Consider the following 15,948-nt stretch of genomic DNA (forward strand, 5'->3'; position numbering starts at 1 on the left):
CAATTTTGTTGAACCTATTCGCTTTACTGACACACAACCGGCTTTTGTTTACAAATCTGTTGCTTTAATTTGTGCAAGTGAAATTTAATTTTTAATTTTTGCAATTTATATAATAAAATGTATAAAAAATAAATAAAATATTAAAAAAAAAATCTTTAAAATGCAAACACTTTTGACTTTTATTTTCTTTCTTTTGTATTTTGATTCGCAAATTTGGCAAAGAAGAATTTGCTAATGGAAAAGCAAGCGAAAATTTCAAAAGAGAAAACAAAAAATTTGCCAAATAAAAATCTGCCTGTGGAAAAGCAGACTTGGGAATACAATGCCACATCACCATCCGTCAATATCTCAGATACAACGGAAACTGATTGTGTCCAGATTTATGCTAGTGTTGCGTCACATTCGGCATCGGAAATCGTTAAGGATGTAAATGAAGTGATTAATCCAAAATCTAGTGCTAGTCTGGAAAAGACTCAAAACCTACTCACGGAAATCATCACTTCAAACATCTAAAGCGTCTCATCGACTAATTTTCTGCTAATGAATTTGTTATAGAATTTCTAGAAAGATCAGATAATGTAGCTCATTTACCTCAGAGATCTGAGCCAGAATCAAAAAAAAAAACTAAATAATCTATTTACCATTTGCTATCAGAATGTAAGGGGGTTAAACATTAAATTAACTCGGTTATTTATTGATAGCATTGGTTTTGAATTTAGCATTATTGTGTTTACTGAGACTTGGCTCAAAACGTCTGTGTTAAATAGTGAAATTATGTGTTCAAAATATTAAATATTTAGACAAGATCGTACTGGTAAAAAAGGTGGTGGCGTCCTTATTGCAGTTGATGCCAAATTTTCCACTAATTTAATTAAATTGTTTGACATAGAATTTATCTGCATATTAATTGAACTGGGTAAATTTAAATTATTCGTTACGTGCTCATATATACCTCCCTCATCACATCTTGATATTTATAATCAGCATTTAGCAGCACTAAACTCAATTATTAATATTATTCCGATAGAATTTTAGATCTTGGTGATATTAATATGCCATCTGTAAAATGGCTCTCATTGCCAGACTCAGAAAGTTTAACGCCGTTGACATCTGAAGCAAATGTAAACCAGTATACATTTGATATTGTTAATCGATTTTGTAAAATTAATCTCCTTCAAAAAATATTATTTTAAATTGTTATGACAGAATCCTTGATCTAGCATTTGTAAATTTTACACAATTTTTTGAGTTAATTCGAATCGAAGATAAAATTAAACTAAACCGAAGTCATTTTATGAGTTTGTTAACTTAAAAAGAAAAGTCTCCAGATATCCATGGATTGCATAAACTTTTTCCACAATTATGAAATGCAACAAGATAAAAAATAAGGAGTTTGTAAAAAACTCTGAAATAGCTGAATGTTTTGCAAATTTTTTCGCCTACACTTATTCATATGCAGTTTGTCCAAATATAAGTTCATATCCTTATGAGCTATCTAAAATAGATCAAACATATATGCCTTTTTTACAAAGTCAAGATGTTGCTAAAAAATTACGTACTCTAAAACCTATTAAACTTCCTACCTAGCATAATTCTCAAATATTGTTCTGACACTTTGGCAATGCCTCTTACGTTGCTATTTAATCATTCCTTAAATTTTGGTTATTTTCCTACTATATGGAAGAAATCTTTTATAGTACCGCTACACAAGTCTGGTAGTCTATCAAACGTCTCAAAATACAGAGGAATTGCAAAATTAAGTGATATCCCAAAATTTTTTGAAAAATTAATTACTGCTGTTATTTCTCACAAAATTCAATCCAATTTAAGTCCATATCAACAAGGCTTTCGTAGTGGTCTTTCTACTATAACAAATCTTATAGAGTTTACTTCAATTGTAATAAACTTACTCAAATTGATATCATCTTACTAACAAAATAGATCACAGCTAGTTTTGTTTGAAGGATGTCTCTCAAAATCGATTTACATACCTTCAGGTGTTCCACAAGGAAGTCACCTCGTGCCGGTTCTTTTTCTATTGTTTATAAATGATTTGCCAACTTCTGTAGTACATTCTAAATTGTTAATGTATGCAGATGATGTCAAGTTGTTCAATACCCATAGAAACAATTCAATTTACTCCAAAATTATTAAAATAACCTTTTTCAATGGTGCAGATTAAATTTTATGGATTTAAATTTGAACAAATGTACACATGTGTTTTTCTATAAATTCTTCATTGATGAGGCAATAGAATATTAACGGTTCGGTTTTATCAACAGTTGAAACATTCGTGGATCTTGGTATTTTAATGGATCCAAAGATAAACTTTAACAATCATGTTATTTCTATGGTAAATAAAGCATATGGTGTATTAAATTTTATAAAACGGTGGGCCAAAGAATTCTCGGATCCTTATATAACAAAACAACTACACACGTCTCTGTTGTATGGGATCCTCAATATGTAATATATTCCGATAAAATCGAATCAGTGCAGAAACAATTCTTATAATATTTTGACAAAAAATGTAGACAGCAGCTGACCTTACTGGATGGCCTATTATATAGACCTTGGTTCCAACTACAACATTGATGTATCAAAACAAAAACCTTTGTTTTTGTCTCGATTATCTGTCAAATTTTTCCCTATAATATTTCACATGGTTGGCAACACTGCACATCGAATTCAAGTAGAAATTACGAACTTTGACAGTTAATCGAGACATCAGCTGCTCTAAATGGACGACATATTTATTGTACCATGGATGTAGGTATAGAACATAGCCCAAATATCAGGTCATCCAGAAGGCAAAATTCAGGAAATAAACATGTTCTGTCAAAAGTTGTTGTTGTGGCGAAAATATGTTTGAAAAAATTTCGATTTATTGTGTACTTTTTGAACGCGAACAACAAATTTTTAACGCAGCACTGATTTTATTTTAATAAATACTTGATTTTTCATTACATTTTATAAACATTTTGTGTATATTTTTTGGACAATTTTTAAACAAATAAAAAAAATTATGGATGTTATTTTATTTTTCTAAATTCGATATGTTTTGACAAAAAATTTAGATATCAGCTGGCCTTACTGGATAACATTAATATATAGACCTTGTATTTAATAAGGTGTATGCATCAGATACAACAACAAATATTTTACAAAAACAATGTTGTTTATATTGTGGATTACAATCTATTTTTTCTATGGAATGGCTTCAAATCTTGCCTTCTTAAAGAAAATTGAAGGACATAAATCTCCGGCCAAAGACTAAATCAGGAAATTTTAAAAATCACCCAACAGGAAAATTGGGAACGTTTACAATTTGAAATTGTTCTTTATTAAATGTGCTCCCGTATTCAATTTACTCAATCTGACTGCTGGGAAACTCTTATTAAGCAAATCTTCCTTCAAGGAATAACTCGGCAATGGCTCAATTATAGGAAAGATGAGGAAGCAATAGAAATGTAAATTTGATAGATTTTCATTCATGCTTTTCAAATTTTATTTTGAGGACTCGAAAATATTTCATTTTCAAAATAAATATAATTTATTTGTTTACATTTTTCTGTCAAATGACGTTGACATTAGTATAACTTACAACAACAAATTTACATGTGGTTGTTGTACAACAACACTTGCTCTTACCTTCTATTATTATACCATGGGTCAAGGTATATAAAGAAGGTAAGCTTGTCGAGCCAGCTGATGATAAAATTACATGTCATAGTAATTTATTGTTGATTTTTTTAAGAACCTTTTCTAAATAAAAATTTTAAATACATTTGGAAAAAAAATAACAACATGAGAAGACCATAGAATCGAAAACAAGACCTTGGATTGAAAACAAGATTTGGTGCGATAACAATTTTGTTATCTCTCCAATTATTGTTATATCCCCATAAATCCGATGCCACCAACATTATTACATTTAAGGCGCACTTTTGTATCTTTCTATGTATTCCAAAATCAGTTATTTACACAAATATTTACAATTTTAAAAATTTTCAAAAAGTAAACTAATGCACATGTATTAGGAAGTCGCATAGGCGAATTACTACAACAACGTAAATTTGATTATCACTACCCGGGTCAAGTATCGCTTCTAAAATCATTTTAGTCTTTAATACATATATATATATATATGGACAAGTGTTAAAATGCACAATATATAAATGTATTCATTCTTTATAAAAATCTAACAATGATAAACAAAATGATTAAAAAATACATTAAAAATAAAACAATAAATAATATAATGCACATTATATACACATATCCAAATAATCTTAGTTGTACCATGGACCATGTCATTGTAAATTTTATATGGATTTTGTATTATTAAACATTAAAATGGATGAAGGAAACGCAAGTATTTATAAAAAGCATCAATTTTCAGCTTATTATTCATTTTTCTAATAAAAATTCTGCATTTTTTGTTTGCGCCAAATTGTTTGTTGTTGTAATCAGCTGTGCCGATACAACCTTTTTACTGAATGTTGTACGTTTACTTTTTGCAATTTTCTCTCTTGAAAACGGAAAAATAGTATTTTACTCTCTGCAAATTCTTACTGAGTAAACGAACGAACTTATTGATGGTTACTATTACTAGTAGTTTTTTTCATTTGTTTGGAACCAACTATCCGCCGTTAAGTGTATTGAACTTTTAGGTGCATATTCAACTGCCTTATTCTGAAGAAAATTCTACATTTAAAAAATAACTCCTTGACTTTCTCAGGAAGGTCAATATTTTTGCTTTTTTGAACCAATGGCCTATGGAGTTTCGGAGCAAAGGATTTGTCCACTCCGTTGACATAATTAAAAAGTATTTCTATTTTTTTCATTTTCGAAATGAATTGTTCGCTTTGTTTTGATTAGAGCTCCTTTCGAAATTTGATCAACCCACGTGTAGGTAGGTTTGGTTCATTTTTAATAATATTTCTCTCTGTTTCTACAATTTAATTTTATATGGCTCCTAAAATAAATTTAATATATTTGAAATATTTTCGAATAGCAAAATAAAAATTGAAAAACATGAATGAAAATCTATCAAACGTATATTTCTATCGCTTCCACATTTTTCCTTTAATTGAGCCATTGCCATACATATGTGTAACACATATGAAAATGCGGATAGAGATACGAACTTCCCAGCAGGCAGAAAAATCAAGAGATTTGTTATTGTAAGCGGGTTTTTCTTATATAAATGTATTTTATATGGGTGAAAATGTTCTTAAGTTCGGGTTTTTCTTATATAAGATGTTCTTATATCCGTGGTCTACTGTATTGCATATAACATTTATCTTTCCCGGCAGACTAAATGTAACCAGTCAACAAATTTTATAAAATCGGACGTATCTACAGCATTGTATATATCAAGTCTCAACTTAGTGGATTGTTTAATAACGTCTGTAGTAGTGTTGGAAAATAGTTGTGTTGTTAGTTTTACCTTACCTACAATCAAAACTAGGAAGAGGAAAACTGACCAAATGTGTGATATCCTACACCATCCTGAATGTATTCATATTATATACCGTTATATATTTGAGAAATATTTGCACAATGTGAAACGCTAAATTTCATGAAATCTGTCGAAAATATATGTATATGGGGCTATATCAACATCTGAACCGATTAAAAAAAACTAATTGACTTCATTCCAGACACTGTGGAAATTTTCATCGCAATCACACAAACGTTTGACCTTTGCTATCTGAAAATAAATGCAGACGGTCATATACAAATCGATTAGAAGAGTGATTATATGTATATTCTTCCCTTTTGTATGTTAGAAACACATGCACAAATACGTAATGCCTAGAGATGGGTAGTGGGTAAATACCCAAAGGGTAAATTGGGTAAATACCCATTTGTGGGTATTTACTATATTGAATAGGTAATACAACATCTTACACCCTATTTCCGGGTTTCTGTTATCAAAAAAGTTTATACCCAATTTTTGGGTAAATACTCAAAATAGGGGTACCTTTGTATGGGGGCTACCAGTAAACTTGGACCTACATACATAAATTTTTGCATGGACATTTGGTACTCAAAAAGAACACTCTATGCCATACTACAGTCAATTTGGTTGTAAAATGTGTATAATAGGCAAAAAAATACCCTAAATCGGGAGATAGAAATATATGAGGGCTATATCAAAACTTGGACCCAGTGACCCCATTTTTGGATTCCTATGTTTGCTTTAACATTAAAAACATGTATGCAAAATTTTGGCAACCTATGTCAAGTGGTTCGGCATTTAATGGGTTTATACCCAATTTTTGGGTAAATACTCAAAATAGGGGTACCTTTGTATGGGGGCTACCAGTAAACGTGGACCTACATACATAAATTTTTGCACGGACATTTGGTACCCAAAAAGAACACTCTGTGCCAAATTAACCATGTATCCCTTAAATTGGGAGACATGGTTATATGGGGGCTATATCAAAACTTGGACCCAGGGACCCCATTTCGGATTTCTGTATTTGCTTTGACATTAAAAACATTGGGCGCCTATGTCAAGTAGTTCGGCAGTTAATGAGTTTATACCCATTTTTTGGGTAAAAGGGTATTTACCCACGTCTTTAAAGTATCGTAAAACTATCCATTCTAACTCGATTTGATAACAGAAACCCGGAAATAGGGTGTAAGATGTTGTATTACCTATTCAATATAGTAAATACCCAAATAAATACCCGCAAATGGGTATTTACCCACCCCTTGGGTATTTATCCGGTAAATACCATCTCTAATAATACCCTGCACCAATGTGGTGTAGGGCATAAATATTTGGTGTTAAAATTTGTATTGTAAGATGTTCTTCAGTCACTTTATACATTATTGCCATATCGCTCTTCTTTTTTGTATATTTCAAAACATCTACTATTGTCCGTTGGTCCTCACTAGTTTTAAAAGATGTGGGACATCGGCGTATGCTGGGTTTATGGCATGACAAAACCAAGGATTTTCTAAATATTAAGTGGTATTTATATTTTAAATAATAAAATAGAAATTTGTGATAACAATTAAAGTTCGCATGTATGCAAAAAACTAAGCAGCAATAAATTTATAAGAATTAATGGATTTGTCTGGTTGTTCGTATATCATATATATAGTAATAATATTATAAATATAGTATATTTATTTACCGTTGATTATCGTTCTTCCTTAAGTTAGATAGTGTAGTGTGGAACAAATCTCGCCACAAATTACGATTTATTGGGCTCATATCAAACACTACCGCCACCACAATAAATTCAGCACTGTTCAGTGCTTCAATAATCCGCATCAACATTTCAGAACTCATTTTGCAGTCGAAATCGTAAAAAACTGGCTACTTCCACGATTTCTTTATTCCTTCCACGAAGATTGTCGGTTTCCGTACAAAGTATTCGCGCAAGTTATACTCAAAAGTCTCTGTGACCTTCATTTCGTCGAATGAAAGACAAACATTTTATCTTCCATTAACATGTAGTTGATCTCTCTCATAAACCCGATGTAGTTGAGTGCCAACCTTCATCCATGTTTATTTTTCCACATCAATGTTGAAGGGTAGGCACATGTGGCGGCGGAAACATTTTATAATATAAACGCCTGTACGCTCTGGGCCCTGCAGCGTGTAGACATATAGCACTTGAAATGTCTGGCCATTTCCATTCAACTCGTTGTTGCAGTCTGAGCTTTTGGATTTGGCCATTGGTAAATATTTTATTTATGGAACCAGCAAGAGCACTTGCCTCCAATAATTTACGATTCAATTCCTTCTTCTATATTTCCAGCTTCCTTATAATTTTGGTGTGATTTTGAGAATCAGCCGCCAAAATTACTGGACTAGAAACCAGAAAGCTTATACAAATAAACAAATATAACTGCTTGACTGGATATACACAGTCAGTCTTTTTCAGCGGTTTTTATTCTCTTTTGCAATAATACTGAGAAAAATAAACAGGCAACACCCAGCAAGATTTTGCAACTGACACTGCTTGGCACGAGGTTCAAGTTGGTTCTTTATATACGAACTTTTTGATGATTATCTTCTAATTACTAATACCGTTTACTTTCATTATAATCACCTGTTTAATCTCTTTAATTTGAAGGTTATATACCATTTTTCAAATATAAATTTTATTCATGTCATTTGAAACCCGTGCCTCACAATAATATAAAATTTTACTGGTGCAAATTTTATATTATGTTTTTTTCCTCTTTACCTGACATGGACTTTTCGGTAAAAAATATAAGAATATTTTGTTGTTTCGCCACTGGACCGATCGTGTGAAAAAATATGGTGACCTGATTCCCTGAATTCGGATAATCACATCTTTGTTGGTCTATTTTATAAGCTCTTTGTCTGTTTTATAAGCCAATATGGTGTTAAAACTATTTTTGTTGATGCTACTTCTTCAATTATTCCTCTGTTCCACTACTTTTTAGAGGTAAATCTAGTAAAAGGAAAAATGTCAAAATCAATCTCAGAGTAAAAAATAATACGAAAATTAGGTGGCAATGGGTGTGTCTGGTTACTTTTCCAGTAACATTTACTCAGTAAGTTCTAGTTCAGAGAGTAAGCTGTTTTTACTCTCTTTTGCGATAATACTGTGAAAAGTAAACAGACAACATTTAGTAAGTTTCAGCAAATAAACAGTTAACAGACAGAGTTAATATCAATGGTGGGCAAAATTACTCTTAAAAATTGTTAAGAGAAAATAAAAACCATGATTATTCTGCGGAATTTAATTAATTTAATATTTTTTAAATATAAACAAGATCCCAAGAAGTTCAAAAAATAAATTCACTAAAAAAATTGCGGACAATTTTTTATTAAGGTTTATTTTTGTTTTGACATCACAAAATGTAAAGAGAACGCATCAACACTGGTGTGCATGTCTGCCCAACTATGGTAAATATTTTAAAATCAACACAACAACCAATCATAAGTTGGCATTCCTAGTTACCATTTTTACTCTACCAAATTTCTCGAGTAAAATGTTTACAAAGAGAATGCCATTGTTCTTTGTGTTCTCTTAAGTTTGGTTGAAAGTTTTACTGGTTTTGTGGCTTCAGGAACCGTTTTCAAGTAAAAATATGTAAAACTTGTAAAATTAATAGATTCTTGCAGTTTCCTGAACGTAAATTATGTGTTAAAACTTTGTGTACACAGTAGCGGAGCTTGCAGGGACAGCAGAAAGATTTTTACCATATTCAAGATCGGGACCATTGAAGGCAATCCTGTATCTACATTTTCAGTCAGTAGTTGTTGTTGTGGCGAAAATATCTTGTAAAAAATTTCGATTTATTTTGCGCGCACAGCACTGATTTTATTTTTATAAATAATTGCTTTTTTACAATTTTTTATATTTTTGGACAAAAATTTAATTAAGTTGAAAATTATATCGATGCCTTTGTCAAAGCTAACTTTGGTAATTTTTGAATTTCATGTATTTTGACAAAAAATTTAGATATCATGAACAGAACAGAACGACTTGTTGCATTTGTTTCTATATATTCTGACATTATAGACCACAACGTAGGGGTCAAGGTAGATATATAAGGTAGCCGCATCGGCGAATTGGTAATATGATAAGTCAAAACGGCAAACAATAATAATTGATTCGCCGTGACATATAACATTTGAGGCGAATTATTTCAACCAATCAGAACAAAGAATTTTTGAAGTATCAACAAATTGTTTACATTTTTTAAATTGTTTAATTTTGTTTAAATTCGATATCTATGAATTAAAACTATAATAAAAAATACAAAAACGGTTGGAATACTATCAAGGAGATTGGCCAAGAAATATATTTGGCGAAACCAAGAGGTGGATCAATGCAAAACCACCTATACCTATAGAAGAGATTACGATGCTACTAATCGAGTAACAATCTCATTTTTTAAACAATAGACTGTTAAAATCACATGAGAGCTGTCGGAACCTTAAACTTTTCCACAGAAAACAAGTAGAATGGAACAAACACAGACGGTTGCATATCCTAAATTATCCTATACGTCCATTAAAGTACTCTTGATTTATCTGTAGAACAGTTACTTTAGAAGCGCTTACGATGCTACGTAAAAATACCAAACAGTCTTCTTATTGAAGTTTGTCTTCAATAAGCTGGCAAATAAGGGGTTTTGATCGAAATCCCTAACTGTGAAATTAAACAAGAACTTTTCTTACCAATTTGGGGTATCCTTCTACTGAGTATCTGAAAATGAGAAGAGCAATTTAAACTCTCTTCTAATATTCATTGTAATGAATATACTTCATTAAATAAAATTAATCATAAAATGTGTCCTTTTACCTATTTAAAGATTTTTCTCCACACTGTGGTACGGTCTTTGTTCAAAAGGAAACGAGACATGCCCCATAGTTCCTGCTCATGTTTTATTGTAAAAAATAATGTTCGAATTTATAATCCGAATTGGTTGCAATTTGGTACAGGTCATTTATTTGGCCCAATGACGGACCCAATTGAGATTTGTGAAAATAGGTTCAGATTTAGATATAGCCCCCATATATAAATTTGTCCGATTTTACAATAAAGCACCAAGTTCCCATGTTTCTCCTATTGAGATAAAATTTTGAACAAAATAGAACCTGAAATGAGATGTATAAAGTGTTGTAGAAGTCGGTTCAGATTTAGATATAGCTCAAATATATAATTTCCTCTGATTAGATTTAAATGGTGCACCTAAGTCTGATTGAGAAAAAAATTGTGAAAGCTTATTGAATAGAGTGTTAATATGCATTATTTTGAATTTGAATGATTAACATGTACACATAAAAAAGAAATAGATGCAATCAAATTTATTTCTACTAAATTTAATAAACAAACTACATTATTTTATAGTATATAAATGAATTTACATATACTATATAAAAATTCATCACATTAATGGACACTTTAAAATTAATTATTCAGAAATTAAAAAAAAATAATATTGCAGGTCTAAGATGGAGGTCGGACGTCAAGTTGCGATCTGAAATAAAAATAAAATATAAGCTTTTTAAATATGGAATGCTAGCATTTAAAACTTACGGTTAAGGAAATTGTAAATTTATTTTAAAAATTTTTTTGTAGCCCATTATTCGCTGTTTAGTTTTTTGTACTTTTAATCTTTTATTCAAATGACGAAAATCCGGCATTTGAAAAGAGTTCCTTTACCTTCTCTGGAAGGTCAACTATGTTGCTTCTTTGTATAAGAAGCTGGCGTAAATTAGGGCAATGTAAAATGTGGTTCCCATTTATTTGATTAAAAATTAACTCTATTTTTTTTTTTGTTCTGGCCAGAAATTGTTCTTAGGGTTTAATAAGGGCACCATTAGAAACAAGATCAACCCATGTAAACAAATTTGGTAGACATTGGAAATCATCAAGATGAAGTTTGCGAATTACGTAACCAAATACGTACTCCAAAGCATCATCTTGAAGAAATCCAATGTCAACCGAATTCGTCTCCTCCAAGTCACTGATAGTGGACATGTGTGTTGATGAAATCAAATCGACGTAATCGTTATCTTGGTGCTGTTCTTCAACTTCAAGAAGGCTATTACACTGTTCAACGGATTGTGTGGTATTGTCGTTGTTTAGCCATTCTTTTACGTGTTCCTTGCTAAAAGAATATATTATTAAAATTTATAGAACGTAAAAAAAATTTGATTATTAACCCAGTATATATTTTCTTATCCTATACATAAAATCTTGAGGCGAAGGATGATCATTTAAACCTCCTTGGCTTCTCATTGCCCCAAAGAAATGTTCTAACACATCTTGATTCAACCTTCTTGTCAAAATGTACTCGAACTCATATTTTTTAAATATTCGTAAAGTATTGTAAGTGCAGTGTTCGAGGTCAATATTCCAATTTGAAAGAATTCAAGATGTTTCTTGTTGAGAATAATGGGTTTGGACATACACTCGTTCATACTCTGCAAAGTTTCTTTTTGTTCCTTGTTAAATATTCGTACAGTATTGTAAGTACAGTGTTCGAGGTCAATATTCCAATCTGAAAGAATTCAAGATGTTTCTTGTTGGGAATAATGGGTTTGGACATACACTCGTTCATTCTCTGCAAAGTTTCTTTTTGTTCCTGCAATTACAGGCCATATGGCTCCTATATTATATATATATATATATATATATATATAAGTATTTAAAATTTAAGTGACATCCGATAATACATTACTTTTCCGTGCAGTCCAAATGTGCTTGCGGATGAGTTCAACACGTCAAACCAATCATTGACTAGTTGAATAAATTCCGACGTTTCTACCGCATTATCCAACTCGATACCCATTGAATAACACAATTTTATGGCGTTTGCAGTGGTACTCTACCTTTTGCCTACCTATATTTTCTAAAGGTTATAAATATTGAACTAAAATACAAATTTAATACCTGAACCTTTCACAGAGAGATGTTCTTCTGTTACTTTATAGGTAATGGATACATCACTTTTGTTGGTATTTCTCAATAACGTTCTTATTGTTTTGCAATTTAGTATTTGATTTTTCACAACTAATGGTTTCTTATAAGTTTAAGCAGGTGGGGGACATCGTACAAAGTAAACACTTTGTCTTGTGGGTTTCAGGATGGTGAAACCGTGGGTTATCTGTATAATATATACAAGTTGACATTAATATTCATTTCGGGAAATGTGTCGATTTCTCTACTTCAATCGCAAAATGTTGACTGCAAGGTGTACCCAAACGTTGTATTTAGTATGACTAATGCGTAGCAGGACAGATATAGTACAATACTTACCAGGAGTTACACCCCAATCATTCCACATCTTACGATTTGAGGGTCCCATGTCGCAAGCCACAGCCACTACAATGAAAACTTCACTCCAAATTACTTCAATTATGCTCAACAATATATACTTCGTCATTTTGCGATGAAAATCGTAAAACACGGGCTGCTTCCATGATTTTTTTAAACCACTAGCCATTACAACTTGCACGAAGTTTGCCGGTTTCCGTAAAAAGTCTTCGCGCAAATTGTACTCAAAGGTTTCATTTACTTTCATTTCATCAAATGAAAGAACACATATTTTTTCGTCCGTAGACATATAATTAAATTGCCTCATAAAATCTACTGAAGCCGTCAGCAGACCTTCCTTCAAATTTATTTTGTTACACCATCGCTGAAGTGTGCTTACATGGGGAAGTGGATACCCTTTTTTATAAAGATGCCTATACGCTCTTGGGCCAGAGGCGTGGAGGCATATGGCATTGGAAATATCGTCCCATTCCCACTCAACCCTGTTATTAGTTTTGAGTTTTCGAATTTGGCCACTACTAAATGTTTTGTTTATTGATTCCAATGCAGCATTTCCCTCCAATAGCTTCAGTTCCAAATCCTTAATTTGATTTATCAATTTTGATATATTTTCCTTAAAAGTTTGCGAATCCGAAGCAAAAAATACTGGATTATAATATATATATATAACATTGATTACTGATACATTCAGTTACTTTTTACAAAGTTCTTCAGAATCACAAATCAACTCAAAAAACTGCATCTAACCCCTAAATAATCATATTCTACGATAATACATCTTGAATACTAATATATTTGTCGTATTATGATTTGAATTAAGTATTCCTCCGAATATCATTGATTAAAGGGGATCAAAGATTTTTTTAAGCGCAATATTATCTCATAATAAATATATAATTTGCTTATCTTCTAAGTATTTTATTATAAACTATAACTCAGAACGAATTTCCCCTTACTAGGGAAAATGAAGCCATTACAACTAGCACGAAGTTTGCCGATTTCCGTACAAAGTCTTCGCGCAAGTTGTACTCAAAGGTTTCATTTACTTTCATTTCATCAAATGAAAGAACACATATATTTTTGTCCGTAGACATATAATTAAATTGCCTCATAAAATCTACTGAAGCCGTCAGCAGATCTTCCTTCAAATTTATTTTGTTACACCATCGCTGAAGTGCGCTTACATGGGGAAGTGGATACCCTTTTTTATAAAGATGTCTATACGCTCAATGATCAAAGGGGATCAAAGATTATTTTAAGCGCAGTATTATCTCATAATAAATATATAATTTGCTTATCGTCTAAGTATTTTATTATGAACTATAACTCAGAACGAATTTCCCCTTACTAGGGAAAATTAAGCATTTCATACAGATTTCGTTGTTGGTGATTCTGGTATTATTTTAAACCGGAATATATATACTCTCTCTGTCTGCGTTTCAGCATCGTTCACACTTTTCATATTGAAATGATCACCACATTGCTCATTATACATCCCTTCTTCATATTGGTGTTTGCTGAATAAAAAAATTAATCACTCAACATGCATTCTTTTAACATTATGTTCTTATCACGAGTCAAATATATCATTCACATCACTCATTCTTGAACTATTGCCGGTAATGAATTTTCCGTTAAAGTGGTCGGAATATATTTTAGAATATATATTAGATATAATGTAATACCACAAATCGTACTCCACTCCGCCCTCTTCTTTTCATCACTCGGCACACTAAAAAACGTTACTTTGCCAGTAACATCTTTCTTTCTACAAAGAATGCACACTCACATTCTTATATTACTATTTTTTATCAATTATAAAATATCTGTTTCAAACTAATTTTGTAACGTGTTTTTTATTTTTGAAATTTAAATTTATGTTATGTATCTACCTACGGCGAATATCGGATTCGTCATATCTCTACCAGCTGAATCAATCAATCATGTGTACCAGTTCACTACACTTCTGTCCGCAGTTATGGACCAATCGTCCTGATATTTCTCATTTAGGTTCGGTTCTGGTCAAAGTCAGCACCCACAGTTTTTCGTAATGAAAGGTTTGGTTGCTCTGAGGGCCACAATTATGACCCGAATTTATATATCCATAAAATGTTACATTTAAAACGGACCTGATCAACTAATAAGCATGAATGTTTTAATAATGGACAGTATACAGATATGTTAGATTTTGTGTGAATAATAACCAAAACTTAATCATATCTAATATGTTGTTGTATTTGGTCCGATATGGTACATATATATATAATGTTTGCTTATTCCAAATACTAGAATTTTGTTGTGGCTGCTAGAGAATCGAATATCAGTTATTGTCGCGGATTTATGCACAATCAGGGTTAAGCTCCATAGAAAATTTAAGACCAGAGAATCAAATATCAGTTATTGTCGCGGATTTTTGCACAATCAGGGTTAAGCTCCATAGAAAATTTAAGACCAGTGCAAATGTACCGCATTGCTCAGAAGTTGTTAAATATTTCATAAAATTAATTTCAAAACTATTTTAGTAAATTTTGGTTTGAAATTTGCATTTTGTATTTTCCTACGGCAAATCAAAATTATATTTGACATATAATGTTACCATCAGCTGCCTTGATACGGTTACCTTATTAATATACCTTGGTAGGGGTCTATTTTTTGTTGACAAAACATACCTTACCTTGTATAATTGTACCCAAGGTGTATTTATTAAGGTGTATGCATCAGATACAACAACAAATATTTTACAAAAACAGCATTGTTCTTATAGAAATTAAATTGTCATGCTCAAATTCAAATTCGTGCGGCTTGAGTGCAAATCGTTTCGCGGAAAAACCGAGCTATCAAAACAGTGAAAAACTAACCAACCTCATTGTATGAACAAAAAGCAAACCAAACTAAAACATTTTCTTGTGAAAAATAAAGTCTTTTTCAAAAAGATTAATGAATTAAAAACTCGATCCTTGTGAAAAAACAAAAACATTTTGTGAATACCAAAAACTTTTTTTTTTGGTGGAAATTTTAAAAACTAATGCGACTAATGCCTTTTAGTGTGCATAAATAAATCCATCAAGGAACAAAATTGCATTCCCAATTAGACTGTGGTGTTTTTGGTGTTTCGTTGTGGCGGGGCTGCTGTTGGCGTGCTTGGTGTGTGTGT

Source organism: Musca vetustissima, unplaced genomic scaffold, assembly GCF_032173495.1.
Source record: "Musca vetustissima isolate MV318-11 ecotype Yass unplaced genomic scaffold, APGP_CSIRO_Mvet_v1 utg69497, whole genome shotgun sequence".
In the NCBI taxonomy this organism is placed as follows: Eukaryota; Metazoa; Arthropoda; class Insecta; order Diptera; family Muscidae; genus Musca; species Musca vetustissima.